At 40.2% G+C, this 17,268-nt stretch overlaps 1 protein-coding gene and 1 long non-coding RNA gene across 4 annotated transcripts in view; both read right to left on the bottom strand.

Moving 5' to 3' along the window:
- The window catches only part of LOC113009907 (contactin-associated protein-like 4), a 121,041-nt gene that overhangs the window by 90,339 nt on the left and 13,434 nt on the right, over positions 1–17,268 (bottom strand). The gene's annotated exons all lie outside the window — the stretch shown is intronic.
- On the bottom strand, positions 14,045–15,010 carry LOC145421945 (uncharacterized). Its single transcript, XR_013903320.1, has 2 exons — positions 14,889–15,010; positions 14,045–14,293 (listed from the first exon to the last, which is right to left on the bottom strand). It is a non-coding gene; the product is annotated as an uncharacterized LOC145421945 (long non-coding RNA).

Genomic DNA, 17,268 nt, shown 5'->3' with positions numbered 1-17,268 from the left:
GCTGAAGTAACACTCAAGAGGGAGACTCACAAGAGGGAGTTTAAAAACACTTGGCCAGTTTTCTTCAGCGGCGCTGTGGCATTTAAGAGCCGACATCCTTGACAGTGTGACCAGTAGAGCACAAACAAAGACAGCTCAGAAGAAAATGAAGCTAAATGTTGAATACCTGCTGGCCTCTGCAGCCAACGAACCTCAACACTGACCCTGGCTGTGTTGGACAGAGAGCCTTTCTGAATATTAAACTGCTGCACCTTCCTGAAAACAAGCACACCTCCTGTCTTGGTGTTAGCCTCAACATTTAATTGAGGGTAGACTCGCATAATAACACATCTCCCCTGACATTTACATTTTAGACTTCCAGGAGTGTGGAGTTAAAGGTGTGTGAGCCATAAAACACTCAACAGCAAATAGCTGAACACATTTTTATGACATTAGATGGCCTATTATGGCGAACGACACCAGGGAAACGAGACCTGTTTTGCTTCAAGATAAGAATACGCCACCGAGAGTAGAATAGGATGTTGAAAAGAGAGTGATCCAGGTTGCAGATATTTGCCTTTTTAGCCTATAAAAATGTATAGGAATTATAGGAGAAAATATCAAGGTGGAAAATAACACAATTCACTTATCTAACACAGATGAGAAAAGCAGCTCTTTTTGCCTGAGGTGACAATAATAAAAGAAGGAAAGCTCCCACTGTAATGCAGAACTCCACTGACAAAAAAAACTATTATGTTGACACTTGAGTGATGGGACAATACGTTTCATCTCAATAAAATATCCTTCCATCATCCGAAAGTTTAATCATTTCTGGTACCTGAGTTAGATTTAGGAGTATGAGAGTTAAACTTCGCCTGTCCATTCATCCACAGTGTCAGTTTTATTATTCAGGGTGAATAAACTGTGAATCTGACAGCAGTAAAAAGTCTCAAAAGATTAAAAAATTTCTCTGGAGTGCCAAGGCCTCGGCGTTGCCAAGTACAATTAACCACCACTGACTGACAGGCACACTAATACTTGGCACTGAAGAGACAAGGAGGGAGATCACGGCTCATTCACCTGCATTGTCCACTTCTTTACAGTTTTACTGAATAGAAAGTGCCCACAGAGTGCGTGACAAAGCTGAGGACCTTGAATACCGATGAGCTCCATCCATCACCTCAGCAAACAGAAGGTGCTGCACTTCAGAGCTCTATAAGCCCCACAAACCCAAAGTTCAGTGCCTGTCAGTATGAGCGGAGCCAACTTATTTAGCCGTTCAAAGCACGTAGCAGTAAGCAGGATAATGAGGCTCCAGCGATGGTTGTTTTTGCTCCAGAGCGCTAACAATCATCCTCAAGCAGAAAACGTCAATGTTTATTTTACTAATCTGCACTACTTCTGCCTCGAGCTTGACCCAAAGAGGCTGAACCTGGGTGTAGCGGTGAAATAAAAAATGATGCGTATTCAAGTTTACCTTTTTCCTTTTGACTCAACACTACTTTATGGGAAACTAATAAAACAAGAAGAGACAAAATCACAGAACTGACCTGAGAAAAGAGCAAAAACACTACTAGAAGGGCCAGAGTTCCAGTTTAGCTGCACTATTCTACACAGCAGAACACATCCATGCATTTGCTTTCATTGCCCAATAAACAGTTAACATCCCAAAGACAAACCATTTACTACAATGTAACAGAAATCAGCCCCAAATTTGCTTTCTTGTGAAATCACTACCTCTGATTATGGCTTGACAAATTCATTGACTATACTACTGGCACCACCTTTGACTAATTGCTATTGTTTCTGCTATTTTACCCCTTCCCTTCTGTCTCTTGTTGTTGCTCTCCTGTTTTCCCTGCCAGCCTCACCAGCTCCATGCCATCCCTCCCTTTGTTCAGTTCACCCAGTCTGCCATAGCCTGCCAGCCTTTTCTCCAGCCTCTCCAGCTCTTCTTCCTCAATCTTTAACAAAGCCTCGCTCAACTATTTGCCTGTCTAGTTCCCAGTTCACCCTGTGGGTCCACAAAGTTGTTTCTTAACCAGTTATTTTTACAGCTAGCTTTACAGCTTTTTGCATCATTGAAATAAAATGTGTATATATATGCATGTCTTCCAAATAACAGAGTATTTGGAATCATCACTGAATTTATTTCATGTCTGTGCACTTGTGAGTTAGGCTGCACATGAGCTTTTATGATTTTTTTTTTCTCACCAAAACAGCTGTAGGACATTGTTTTGTTGGGGTTATACATTTCTTCACAGATCTGGACCAGAGCATCACTGAGCTCCTGGACAGTTTGAGGTGCAATCTGGAAGTTTTGAAAAACGAGGTGTCAGGATCAGTCTGTAGTATCACTTCCTTAATCCTCCAGGATCTGCCTGCATACTCTTGCCACATGAGGCTGGGCACTGTGCTGTACCAGGAGGAACCCAGGCCCCACTGCACCAGCATAGAATCTGACAATGGGTCCAAGGACTTCATTGTGATACGTAAGGGCCGTCAGGGTGCCATTGTCTAATCTGTAGATGTCTATATGTTCCTCCATGGATATGCCTCCAAATAGCATGACTGACCTCACCACCAAAACAGTTGCTTGATGTTCCAGGCACCAAAACATTCTCCATGGCATCTCTAGAACTTTTCCTATCTGTCCCGTGGGCTCAGGGTGAACCTGCTCTCATCTGTGAAAAAGTGGTGGACCTGCCACTTCTGGTATTCTATGGCAAATGTCACTCAGGTTCCAAGGTGCCGGGCAGTGAGCACAGGACCCAGTAGACATCGGGCCCTGAGACCACCCTCATAAAGTCTGATTCTGATTGCGTGGTCAGAGATATTCACACCAGTGGCCTGCTGGAGATCATTTTGTAGGACTTCAACATTGGTCATCCTGTCTGTCTTTGCACAAAGGACCAGACACTGGTCCTTTTGATGGGTTAAGGATCTTCTGCAACCCTGTCCAGCCCTTCGAGTGTAACCACCTGCCACTTGGAATCTCCTCCATGCTCTTGAGACTGTGCTGAGAGACTCAACAAACATTCCTCATTGTTGTCTCTCTAGTCCACCTATTGTTAATGTTAACAAATAAAAACCACAGCTCAAAAATCCAAGTAAAATGAAAGTGAATCCAAATTAAAATGAAGTAAAAACTCAAATGTCCGTTTGATAGTTTAGAATTATGTTATGTTTAGATTCAAAAGGTTTCCGATTTAAATGTATAAATTCAGGTCTCTTCACATGGTTCTCAGTCTCCTCAGTGTACACTTTATTGTTTCCCTGTCACTCGCCAGGCTGTCTTGATACTTTCAACAGTTAAGTGTTCCAGCTGTTCAAAGTTGCATTTCCCATTTCATCTTCCTAGCTAAGGTTGCTCAATTTCTTATCTCTGCCTCAGTTTCTTCTCTCGCTTGTATTCCTACTTCCTAGTCTAGTTCTTGTTGTGTATTGCATTGCTTTTTTGCACCATTTCCCTCATTTGTTTGCCTTGCTGAGTGACCTCCCAACATGATAAATAAGGGCCTTTTAATGAGCTAATAGAATGACATTTGAAGCAGGCAAATGATACTTCTCTATATTGTTGACTCTACAGCTCCTCAGTTTCTTTGAATCTCATGAATGTCCAATCTTTTTACTAAATCCACTGATGTCAGTTTACCGAAACAAACTGAATTGTGCATGTTTTCTGGGGGTAAATAAGTCTTCAAAATGTTTTCTTCTATGTTTGCTTGTAAAAAGAGAAAAAACAATTTAAAAAAATTCCAAATGCAAATTTAATCATGTTAAATAGGAGCATCTCTTTTTTTTTGTTTCAATTGATTCCATATTCTTAAAATAAAGAGATAATGTTCACTTAAATAAATGAAAGGCAGACATGGCTACTGTAGCAAGTTGACTGGAAAATGGAGAAAAACAAAATAATGATCTCATTAAAAAAATCAGTGACAGCTTACATATGCCCTAAAGATGAACAGTAAACAAAAAATACACTAACAGTTCTTTTTTTTTTTTCATTTACACATTATGTAAGATTTATATTCCGGCCTTGATAGACAGAACAAGCTGATTAAAACTGTTGAATTATTCAACAGCAGCCAATATCTGTTCTAAAGCTGCCTGTGGCCCGACTTGTTAATTGATTAATTGAAATGCAGAGCAGTGTAGTGTGCTAACTAATACCCTGAAGGTAAGGACATGGCAGGAGCGCTCCTCTCCTGGTTTAATTAGCATTGCTTTGACACATAATTAATAGCACAAGATGAGAGAAGCTGATCAGGCTTTAGAGCAGCATATGGCACCTACCGTGCCATCTACAGAACAACCGCACTGTAGCTACAAATGCCCAAAATAAGTAATTCAATGCAGTTTTACATAATTTGGGGTACTGCATTCTACCATAGCCTTCTACAAATTACAGTATTATATTTATGCTGGCAGACACACCAGGAACCAGAATTTTTTATGCAGATTATAGTAAAAAAAAAAAAAAATGACAGTACAGCACAGTGGATGGGAAAGCAGACTTTGATAACCTGCCCTGCACCACAAGGGAACCAAACACAGTCTTTTTTTACTTATTCTGCAATTTGAGCAGGAAAGACAAAGAAATAACACAAAATACTGATAAGATGGAAATGGACTCTATTCTCTGCAGCAAGAATGAAGCAGAATCAGTAGAAATGCTGAACACACTCATTCACAACACAAAGCTCTCTTTCATGGTATGGTTCTCATTTTTGTCCAGCTACTTAAAATGTTCGTCCCATGATGTCCACAGTCTGAATTACAGACGTAAATGTTAAAAATAAATGACAACAAATTTTAACGATGACAGGAAGTTGGTATTTGTATCATATGACCGAAAATAAAACCTATTAGGTCAAAAACATTTCGTATAGCATTGCATAATCTAGAGGCAGTTCTTGTAAACAAGATTGCTTTTGGCTAAGAGAAGATCAATACCATCTCTGTACTGTATATGAGGCTGGCAGCGGATTAGTGGTGTACTCACAATGGCTTCTGTTGCCTTGTACTACTCCTGAGCATGAATGACCCCCTCCCCACTCCTCGTCTGGTCCACTCTCACACTGTGCTTAATGATTTGGGCCAAAGTGTGCTTCAGTTTGTCTCGGAGTTTCAGCTCCTCACTCGTGCTTCCTCTCTCTATTGTTCACCTTTTAAAAGTGCTCTTATTTGCAGAGCTGAATGAGTTTATAATATGTATTTTGTTGCTTAACTGTGGTAATTTTTGAAAATGGTGATGCACTGTATTAATTTATTAACTGACACAGTGATGGAGAGTCATGCTTAGGCACCATTACCAATCATTCGGGATGGGAATCGAGAATCGAGTAGTCCAATTCCTTGGAATCGTTAGTCTGCCTGCCTATCGATCCCGATTATCGGTTCTTGCACTCTCGCTATGATCAGCTGATTTCAGTTCATGTGTCAGAGTAGGGAAATAGTGGCGCAGTTTACAGCATGGATATGGGCATTTCTTTTATTTTTATTGCACAAAAGGATGAGGGCGGGATGGTAAAATGGAGATTGCTCCAGGACAAAAACAACTGAATCATACTGTTAACACAACTTCGGCTCTTCGCAAGCCAGCCATAAAACACAGAGTAATGTTAAGCCTGAGTGAATGCTGATCCCAGGATGAATGTCTTTATTCTGGGTGTAATTAAGTAATGTACTGCGTTACTACTAAGAAAAGTGAAAACTTTTTTACATTATAACCCCAGCACTGATCACAACAAAGACGTTAAATACCTCCAAACATTCAACCATGCAGCATGTAATTAATTTCCATGAATGTAATGTCTTTGATACGCTGCTTAGAGATGGTGGTGACTCTGAAAGTGGAGCCAATGGGAATCACTAAGGAATCGAAACGATAAGCGATATGACAGTATCGATAATGGAATCGGAATCACTTATTTCTTATCAATTCCCATCCCTAACCCATCACACTACAGTTACGGTACATAGTAAATATAGTAACATTTTATTTATGTAGCACTTTTCAAGACAAAGATCACAAAGTGCTTCACAACAAAATGCCAGATCGCAGCAGTCAAAAAAGGTAGCCTTGGGGGTCAAACGTGCTTTCGTACAGTAGAGGTTACGCAGTATAAGGATGCACTAGCTTAGCTTAGCATGAAAACTTCAAGGAAATGGCTAGGCTAGCTCTGTCCAAGAGCAACAAAATATACCTGCGAACAACTCTAGAGTGAGTTTTACAGGTGTTTTGCAGGCTGTGTTGGCCAGTTCTGGATAAAGCTGGTAGCTGATTTCAGTCAAATCATATTCCCAGATGACATACCATTCCTTTGCATAACAACATGTACACCAGTCAACAAGCCCTCCATATAAACAACCACTTCAGCCATCCCTCTGTACTATCTGAAACAGCATATGGAAGCCTTATTGAAACTTTACATATTGAATATTTTTCTTGTTTTGGATACAGTTGAAATTCCACCCTTCGGACTTCCTTAAAAGTACCAGGTAACATCACGGTGAACACTCCAGAGTCTTGTTAAAGTAGTGGTTAGATACTGAAAAGTGGCATAAGGTGATAATTTGTCTTTGAATGTATTTATTCATATGCATGCAAGGGGTGCATTCAGGCTAAAACTGCTAAGCTTCTCATTAACCAATAAACACGCTATGCTAATTTTAGATCTTTTTCCTGGTCTGATCAGCTTAAATCATAAGTATAATCAGCCCCGTAATGGCCTTCTCGTTTGGTGTCAACAGACGTGTCAACATCATAATACAGCCCACACAAACTCCATCCTAATGCACAGGCAGTCTGCATTATAACATATCACTGCCTTTCAAAGAAGAGAACAATCGTCCTCCTTTTTGAGACATGCCACAATGAATAATGACATGAGAGTCATTGTGGGATACAGGATTCAACCAAATGAAGCGGCCACAATGACAAAGCAACATTTAAAATCTATTCATCTTTAAATAGCAGGGTTTATCGTACTTGAACTACTGCACAGAAGAGTTGAAAGACACTGCTGAGAAACAGGATTTTCTCGAGGGTTCAGATCAACCGCAGCTGAAACCCAAAGCATTCACTCACTGTGAATCATAATGCCAGAATTATGCAGATTTAGAGGGAATGCTGCAGGCAAAATCACTCGTACTGATGGCTCCGGGGGGAAATGTGTATAATAAAAAATCTACTAATCCGTCAGCTGCAGTAAGTAAATGATTTGAATATATTTGACTCTTAATTGAAAACATCAACACATCTTCAGAGAAAGAAAAATTTAATTTGTCTCTAGCATTCAGTCAAAAGGATCCCAGATATTTGTATCACCGAGGCATCTTATTTTAAAAGTGAGACATTAAACTGAATGACACACTCTGGGTTTAAAAGGAAAAATGAAAAAGCAATTTTCTCATTAGAGTTAATGATGCTTAAAGAACATACTCAGCACAGGCCACTGATCTATAGTGTTGTCCATTATGCTAAAACTCTAACCACATAAGAAACAGTTAATCCACCAACTGTACTCAAGATTAAAACAACCTGATGACAGACAGGATGCAAACTCCTGGACTGTACTAGGAACTGAGGAAAAAGACCTTTAGGATTCACTTTTATACAATAGATATAATTTCCCTTTTAACCCTTACCACAAAGGGTGTAGTTTCACTTAATATTGTAAAAAGTATTTCTGCTGTATCACTCAACTTAACTCTCTAAACTGGTCAACAAGTACTGACAGTTTTCCACAAATTGCATCACCAGTGTTCCACATATCTAAGAGGAGAAAAAATCGATTTGCCAGTTTAAACTTCTCTCTCAAATTTTGAAAGTTCAGCATCTCAAGTTTCCCTCCCTGCAGGCCTACTAGGTTGTTGTTGTGGCTGTCCTCTAGGTCATTCGGTGGTCTCTTCTGTGGTTGGACACACTAACATCGTCTTGGACTGCAGCTTGGATGACATTCCTTTTCCTGCATTGGACTTCGATAGGACGGGCAGTTTAACAAAATAAGGACCAGAATGGCTGTGAAGGTTCTCAGTCATCCAGGTCATCGTAGTCAAAGGAGCTTGCAAAGAAAAGCGTCTGGACTTCTTTAAGTTGCTTGAAGACGTTTCACCTCTCATCCGAGAAGCTTCTTCAGTTCTAAGGTCAAATGGTGGAGAGTCCCAGATATAAACCTAGTGGGAGTGACCCCCCACAGAGGGACAAAAGGACCCCCTGATGATCCTCTAATCGCCTGAGCCAAGGTGTGAAATTGGGTGTGGGACCCAATCAGCTAGAGTTTCGGGTGTGTTCATTGTGAAACCTGGCCCCACCTTATCATGCGAATTCCTGAGGTCAGATGGCCCAGGATGTGGCAGAGAGTTGGTGTCGACAACCTGATGACAGGTTGTCAGGTTGTCAACTCTCTGCCATCTATAATCCAGTTTTGAGATCCCTTCCCAGACGCCTTAACGCCCACTCACATCCTGGGCCATCTGAACTCCGGAATTCGCATGATAAGGTGGGGCCAGGTTTCACAATGAACACACCCGAAACTCTAGCTGATTGGGTCCCACACCCAATTTCACACCTTGGCTCAGGCGATTAGAGGATCATCAGGGGGTCCTTTTGTCCCTCTGTGGGGGGTCACTCCCACTAGGTTTATATCTGGGACTCTCCACCATTTGACCTTAGAACTGAAGAAGCTTCTCGGATGAGAGGTGAAACGTCTTCAAGCAACTTAAAGAAGTCCAGACGCTTTTCTTTGCAAGCTCCTTTGACAAGGACCAGAATGGGGATTACAGTCCTCAGCTACAATCCAAGACAGTGAAGTCGTCCATCAGCACTTCAGCAGGAAACTCACTGTAGAGGCAGTTGATTACTGTATATGTTGGAAAGTACTTGGCCATGTACCGAAGCTCCTCAGCCATGGAGTCAATGCCACAAAACTTCCTGCATACAGATTTTGTTATTAGGTGGTATGCCACTTCAAGGCCGAGTTGCTATGGTTCCTAAATGCTTCCACTTTACAATAAAGCCCCTCTATGGCATGATTTTTTTAATGCTATGAGGGTACCAAAATGTCACAGTTTTCTGTATATACAGTGGTCCCTCGTTTATCGCGGTTTATTGTGGGTTTTAAAAATAACCCACAATAGGTGAAATCCACGAAGTACCCAGATTTATAGAATGAAACCAAAGATCAAACCCTGTTTTCAGGTCCATAATATGGGAATAGAGGAGATGCAAGACAATTTAACATTAATGAATCAATGGTACTGAAGTACAGAAAGCAAGAAGAAGGAGTTCAGTAACGTTTGACTCTATCTGACTGTTTTGTTTCGCCTAATGCGTCTTATAATCCGGTGTGCCTTATGGTCCGAAAAATACGGTAACTTCTAACTTCCTTTAGCATGTCCAGAAGTCCAACTTTTTGTGTGATGGTTAGCATCTTCCTTTGCCCTTTGGGTGCTACCGCAGGTGTCTTTGAGGGTGCAAAACGTTTCGTCGACAGTGTTGTGTTTGTTGGGGAGAAAACTTACAAACATACAGTCACACTGCTAGCGATCGAAGAGTTATGTAAATTTCACAAGCTGAACGCATTCTGTACTATACAGGAGACACGGCACGAGATTGACTGACAGTGGTCTGCAGCCGATCAGGACGCAGAACAAAATGCACTGTAAAAAAATTAAAAATAAAAAAGCATACATAATTGCGCACACAAACACAAAAAAAAATCAGCAAAGCAGCGAGACCGCGAAAGGTGAACTGCATTATAGTAAGGGACCACTGTATTTATGTTTAGCACCAACACCGGTACAGTGTCTTAAAAGCACTGATATTGGGATTTGGTGCTATATAAATAAAAACTAAATTGAATTGAATAAAATTAAGCAAACATCAAGTTATTTTTCTTATAAGCACTTAATCCAATAACTTTATAACTGTGTTTGTGTGTCAATGATACACATGCATCATCATTATGTTCCTCGAACCTGTTTCTGGGTTCCACTCTTACCTACTGTCACTCACATAAAGTTCACTGTCCTCACTGAGGGGATGACCCTAACTGTACAAGAGTGCACATTCTCACACACACACACACACACACACACACACACACACACACACACACAGCACTTTTCTACTCTACTGAAGCACTCAAAGCACTTTGTACAACATGCGTCATTCTCCAATTCATACAATTACTTTTTTCTATTTTCTAAATCATACTCATTTTCTTATCTATTTTCTAGCATACACATTTCCTAGTTATTTGCACATGCTAGTGCTTTCTATTTAACATTCACACTCCAGTGCAATTAGTATCTTGCCCCTAGGATAAGTGGCATACAGACTGGAGCAGCCAGGACTTGAACTACCACAATTACAATTAGTAGGTGACCTGCTCTACCTCCTACACAACAGCCACCCCCAAACACAGAGGTTGTCCTGAAGATCCTGATCCCTGCTCAAATGCACCTGATTCAAAAGATCAACTGGGTAGTAAATGTCCCAGCTTCTTGATAACAAGATGATCATTTGAATAAGTGTCCTTTTGCAGGGAAGTGTTAATGTTACTTTTCCCTGTTGGGTCATGATGTTAATTTGTGTCAGCTGTTTCCCCATGTGTTTCCACTTCCCCTGATTGCCACCTGTGTGTATTTAGTCTTTGTGTTTTAGTCAGCCTTTGTCAGGTCGTCCGTTTTCCCACCCTCCACGTCACTCCAGATTTTTAAGGTTTTCATGATTCTGTTCACGGCATGGCCATGTTTTTAATTCATGTTTGTATTCTGTAGTTTCTTTCATGCTTGTGATGGACCAAGTTGAAAAACAGGAGGAGTCCCAGGAATCACTAGAAAAATATGGTTTTCATTTATTTAACCCACAAAAATTATATTTACAAAAGTAATAAATGTTGAGCTCATAAAAGAGGTCAAAGAAACAAAACTGAACTCAGGCAAAGACTGCAAACTTAACAAACCAAATGACTGCACACACAAACATAACTGACCTCCACGAAATGACATACAAGGGTTTATATAATGGCTGATCAGACCATTGTGACACATGAGGGGTATCTAAACAAAACACAATCATAAATCACAGAACAATGCAGCACAATCTAGTTTGTTAATAAACTAAACACTAAAGAAGAAAATCAAAACCCATTAAACCCTGAACTCAAATACTTTGTTTTTAAATGAAAGAAAACACGCATTCTCCCCTTCAGTAGGAAGTGGTGGTGTGGTCCAGTTATCCCTCTTTGCATTTAATGGTTTCAAACCCTGGCTGCCATCTTTTGTCCACCAACTCCCAAGGATGATGGCAGGTAAGAAATAAAAAGACAAAGTTTAGTCAAAAATCAAAGTAATGAAGTGGTATGAATACATTATGCACGCTTACAAATAGAACAAATGTATCCAAACCAATCAATACATTTAGTAACACACTTTAGTTTTCAATATGTTCAAATGAAGAAATGAAGAGTTACTGATTTTAGAGTGTGGCCCCAGGTTTGGCCATCACAATGCTCCTGCGCAAAATCGTGTTCATAGTCGTCATAGTTATTTCTAGTATTTCCTTGCCACTGTTAATGTTTTGTTCTGCACTCTTCTCATCAGCCCAAATAAAGGCTCGCTTTTCTCACACACACACACACACACACACACACACACACACACACACACACACACACACACACACACACACACACACACAGAGGACTTTACTGTTTTATAGGTCTATGTTTTTTTGTTTTATATCTGATCCTGACAAAACAGCAAGAGGAAGAATCCTCAGGTGGGGAAAAAAGTGATCTAATCAAAAATCAAACAGGGCAAAGAATGCATTCTCCAAGCTGAGAAACTTGATATTTACTACACAGCCACCCTGCCTGTCTGTGCACACTTTGCCACGAGTCAGAACAAGACTCTTATCTCTTCGTGACCAAAACTCCAGCGGCCAGTGCAACACAAAAAAGAAAAAAAAATGACCTCGGACAAACAATTTTCTACTTATTGCTAATGTCAGAGTTTTATATAAGGTGCATAACAGCTACGTTTTCTCTGCCTGTGCACAGCCTCTTCATACCTCAACTAAAACACAGAAAGAGCTGCAGTCACAGCATCTCTTCAGTTTTACTTTACAGCCATCCCCCCCGGGGAGTCATTAGAACAGCAAGTGCTCTTCAAAAAAAACTTCTTTGCAGATAATTTGATGTTCTCAAATGTCCTCTGCCTCACTCAGCTTTTTCGAGGGCTTGGGGAAAAAGAGAATAGTTTGATTTCTTTGACTAGCGAAGAGATTTGGTCCAAAGTTGTGACCAGTGTGGCAGAGCTTTCAGACTTAGCCTTTATAGGACAATGTAAGTGTGGGCAGCAGAGGATCCAAATGCAGACAGACTCAAGTTCACCACTGCTCAGAAATAATAAATAACTGAGAGACCACGGTTGCTTTTTGACTCTATAGCAAGCTGAAAAATCCAAAACTCAGAGAAGCACACACATAAAATGTTAAACCACCCATTTGACACCAAATAAGCACTCCAGTTCCTCCTCAGAAAAATGCTCATCCAGGTGATGATGATTGTAATTACAGAGCAGAGGGCTGTAGATGACATCACTCAAGAGCAGTACTGCGCACATTTGTTCTGTGCCTGCCTTAGATTTAATCTTTCACTCCAGCTTGAAGTATTTTATCTTTGTGTTGATAATGTGTTTCACCGAAATTGAATTTTTTGTTTCCTGGTATGTCTGAATGAAATTTATCACACAGCTGCAATATGAGCGATCAAGACTTGAAAACTTCCTGCAGCTACTCTCAACTCCCTGACGACTGAGAGAAATAACAGACTCCGCTGTCAGTCCAAAAATCTGCTCGTATAAAAGTTCTAATTCTTTTCAGGAAACCATAAAATACTGCAGAAATACTGAGGCACAAAATGTAGCCGTTATGTTTAGTGACACAATGGTTGTCCACTCTAAATAATGACGTCTAATCACTTATTGCTCACTTATGGCTTTGTCATGTTAGAGTAAAAATAAGACTGAAAACTCTTCGCAAACAGTAAAAATTGGTGGTCGCATGGTGATTGCACTGAATAGGCAACCTCCAAACAATCATGGCCTTCTGTACATCTGTGTATTTTGACAGCAAAAAAATTGTGATTTCTGACAATTTACCACAGTTATTATCACAATTTAACAGCCAACTTGACCCTATTTAAATGCAAAGTGTTAGCAGCTTTATCGCTGTCTTAATGCACCAATGTTACTTTGAAGACAACAGCAGACATCTTCTCCATCTTCAAAGCAAACATTTCAAAGGCAACAAGACTGCAAGTTCATTGCACATGTTTGCAGTAATTTTGTTAATGTCACAGGCTCTAACCACTGTTTTCTCTTGTGTGACTATCACATTTGTGAATGTTATGGCTATAGTCAAAAAACATCTGTCAGTGAGTCTGGCTTAATCGTAGGCAGTTTTGTAAGTCACGAGGAAGCCTAGCTGATATCTGACGTCAATGTGGCCAAGCTACTTTTAAAATTGGCTTAACATGCTGCAAGTTTGAGGCATTTCGGTATTTCAAAATGTTACAAAGCGCTTCACACTACATTCAGTCATTCACCCATTCACACACAGGCGATGGCAAGCTACATTGTAGCCACAGCTGCCCTGGGGCGCACTGACAGAGGTGAGGCTGCCGGACACTGGCGCCACCGGGCCCTCTGACCACCACCACTACACAGCAAATCCAGCATGTCCAAATTAACACTGTCGGATTTGATTTCAACACTATTAAAGTGTCTATATGGGTCCACACCAGAGAGTGTTAATTTAACTCTTTTTGGAGAGTTGGTACGTTAACTCTGATTTAGTGTTAAACACCAAATCTGTCTGGAGTTGATAATTTAACACTTGGTGTTAAGAGTTTATATATTAACTCTCAAAGAGTATTTTAGTTTAACTACGTAAGAGTTATCTTCTAATTCATTCTAAAAAGCGGGAATTTTACTGTTCTGAACTTCTAGAAATTTCTTTTGGAAATAAACATTTACTAAAAAGATGCAATGGTTTTTGAAAAACATTTATTCTGAACTGTGCACCACAATTTCAAAACATTTTCTGAAAGATGTAACAGTATACATGTTCTCACTTTCATTAGAAATTTGTTTATCAAAAGGTCTGACATGGTAAATGCAAATAACAGCATTCTCATCACTTATTTCTTCAATACAATATGCATGTCCTTCATTCATCACTTTGTGGAACTGTAACGCACTTCTGCTCTCCCCCATATTCCATCTTCACAAGCATATCCTGTGCGGAGATCGAATAAAAATTAGTTGACACTAATTAATGGCACAAATAATCCAGTAAACAATTGAAGCACAGTAAAAAAAAAAAAAAAAAAAAGGAATCCTCTTTGAGCCATTACTTGTGTAAAGTATTTTCCCAAAAGACAAGGACACAGGCAACAGGTAATACTGAACTAAATGTAAAACCTCAACCTTTTTAATTTTTACCTAAACCGTGTGCACAAAACTCTGGAGCGATCTATGCTAACGTAGAATCCAGTCAGGACGTCTGCTACTGCTGTTTGCTCGTTTTTGTTTTTTTTATGGGCGATCGTTTTCAGGCTTCAAGTAGCACCATTATACCAACATTTCACATTCTAGACATTGTTTTAGGTGTATTTGACCAAAAGTTTGACTGAAAATTCACATGCAAGCTTTTTTTCAAGGCTGTGGTATTTGCCCGCAAACAATACCTTTCAGCTAGCTAAAACAGAATATTATGCTATCAGCGAGCAACATGGCTAATGCCTTTCACACAGCTTTGTCTCAACTCCAAAGAGCCACAGAAGTAAAAGCTCATAATAATAATTGAAACAATCTTTGAAAAAATGACTTACCAAGCATGGCAAACAACTCAAATATGTAGAGCAAAATGTTCTGAAACGGCTTCACTACAGCTTCGATTGGAGCCGTGCTGAGGGCGGAGTCTGTGAATTTACTCTGTTGGTGTCATAGCCCCTCTAGGAGTTCAGAGTTAAGAGGTCAAGAGTTAATGTTTCCATTTTAACACCTCCAGATTTGACAGAGAAACACTCATTTTTAACACTCGATTTTAACTACTATCATTTTACACCTCAGAGTTACATTAAAAGAATGTGACTCTGCTTAGAGTAAAATTAACTCTATCTTTGCAAGAAGACTATTAACACCAAAACATTTAACACTTTTGAATTTGCTGTGTAGGCAAACATGGGGTTAGTATCTTGCCCAAGGATATTTGGCATGCAGTCAGGAGGCAGCCTGGGATCGAACCATCGACCTTCTGATTAGTGGCTGACCTGCTCTGCCACCTGAGCTACAGCCACCCCTGTAATAGGTTGTCTACAGACCTACTTCACAAGGCTGTGTTAATAGAAAACAACCCTCATTAACAGCCTGGTGGTCCTAGGGTTTGTAATACACTTGCAGAAACTCTGGATTCATCCATCATTCACCTCTTCTGTTGGTTATATTTAGAAATAAATTGTATTATAAATGTCATATTCTATTAAAGTTATATTTATTAAGATCAGGTAAGCTGTCCAGAAGCACTTGAAGGTGGTCGCCCCAAAAGTGTTACTTGACATGTGTTGAATAGGTTGCTAACGCTAAGCTTGGGGTATTATAATACTTTGAGTAGACTAGCCCAGAATGTGAAGCTAACTAGATCCCGAAGAGGCAGTGAAGGGAGAAACCATTAACTACCTTCTACTGAAGCACAACCTGGTCTTTACTTGAAATGCAGTATTCTTTGGTGACTTAATTAGAAAGAAGATACAGAAAGAAACAGTAATATTCTCAGTCTGAAATCGGTTCAGTCTTCAGATTTCTTATATGGCTGGATCTATTTTTTTATGCCCAGGCATTAATATTTATACCAGTGCAGTCTTGGCAAACGCACACAAAGTTGCAGGGGTCTGCAAAAACAAAGAGCTGAACATGAAAACCCAGGCACACTCTACTAAAAGCCAGCAGGGGATTAAATTATAGAGCCATTTGACAATATGACTACAGAGAGACAGGAATGTACTAAGGTCTGAACAAAGCTATCCTCTCATTCTACCAATGTCTTCTTTTTCACCTCTGTGTTCTTTACTTCACCTCTCTTGACCCTCCTACTTCCCAACTGACGTTATACTTATTTTTTCCCCTTTTTCCTTGCTCTTCTCCCCTTTTCTACACATCTTGACCCTCATTCCTTAGTTTCTGTCATAACTGCTGCTATCCTCCCTGTCATTGTCCTCCTCCTTCGTCTCCTGAAGTCAAGTCAGCTCATCTTATTGAAGTGAGGGGGTGCATCCAGAGAGCAGATGGTGACACATACACACATACAGCAAAATCAGTGAGGGATAAAATGGGAAAGGCAGAGGAAAATGTCACTGCAGTTGTGAGAAACACAGAGGGAATACTCCAGCCAGACAGCCTGCAGACTCTGACCCCTAAAGTTTATCCTTCCACACTTTATACAGCTCTCCCCACTTCTCATTCCTCCTCTTTCTCACTACCCATCTCTTCATTTTGTCCTCTTCTGTTTCACCTCAAAGTGCTTAGTTCTAATTTACCACTGTCTTATTGTGTTGAAATTCAGCCTCACCCTTCTGTCTTTAATGGCCACTGACTCAGCTCTGTCCTCCTCTCTAATACAAACTGACTGGCCGTGCTTCTTCTCATCAGCAGTCGCTGCAGAATATCAGAGGAGCAGGCTGCAGAGCTGTGGTCATGCAGTACTGACTTCATAAAAAATACACAGCAGTGGCAGCATTAAGCTGTGATCAGCATCTATTTTTGTAACGAGGGCGAATTAGGAGCGTGAGGCATGAAGTTACTATATGTAATGACGCTGAACACACATTCGCTAATTAGCCTTGCAAAAGTGGAGAATAATGCAGAAGTCATAAGTACCATTTTAACAGACCAACACGCTGGAATTCAAGGTGAAACCTGTTCTGCAAAGGGAAAGACATGAAAATGTGACATTAAAAATTCTCATAGCGGTCTGTGTCTCCAGAGCTCAGTGACACCACCTGTCTCCTTCTGCGACTCGATGTTGAGCCAGTTTTTCATCATTTTTCTACTGGGCTCAAGTAAGGGTAAAGGCAATGACACAACTGTCACAGAGTAGTTGTTCATTTTCCAGCTTGCTAGTAGTGGAGGGTTAACATAAATGATGACAATAACTAATCAGAAAACAATACTTTGAAATGTCTAGAGAAGCTTCTGTATATGTTGTTACTCTAG

This window comes from Astatotilapia calliptera, chromosome 18 (assembly GCF_964374335.1).
Source record: "Astatotilapia calliptera chromosome 18, fAstCal68.1, whole genome shotgun sequence".
In the NCBI taxonomy this organism is placed as follows: Eukaryota; Metazoa; Chordata; class Actinopteri; order Cichliformes; family Cichlidae; genus Astatotilapia; species Astatotilapia calliptera.
Note: the sequence above shows the minus strand (reverse complement) of the source record. Positions and strands in the feature narration are given on the sequence as shown.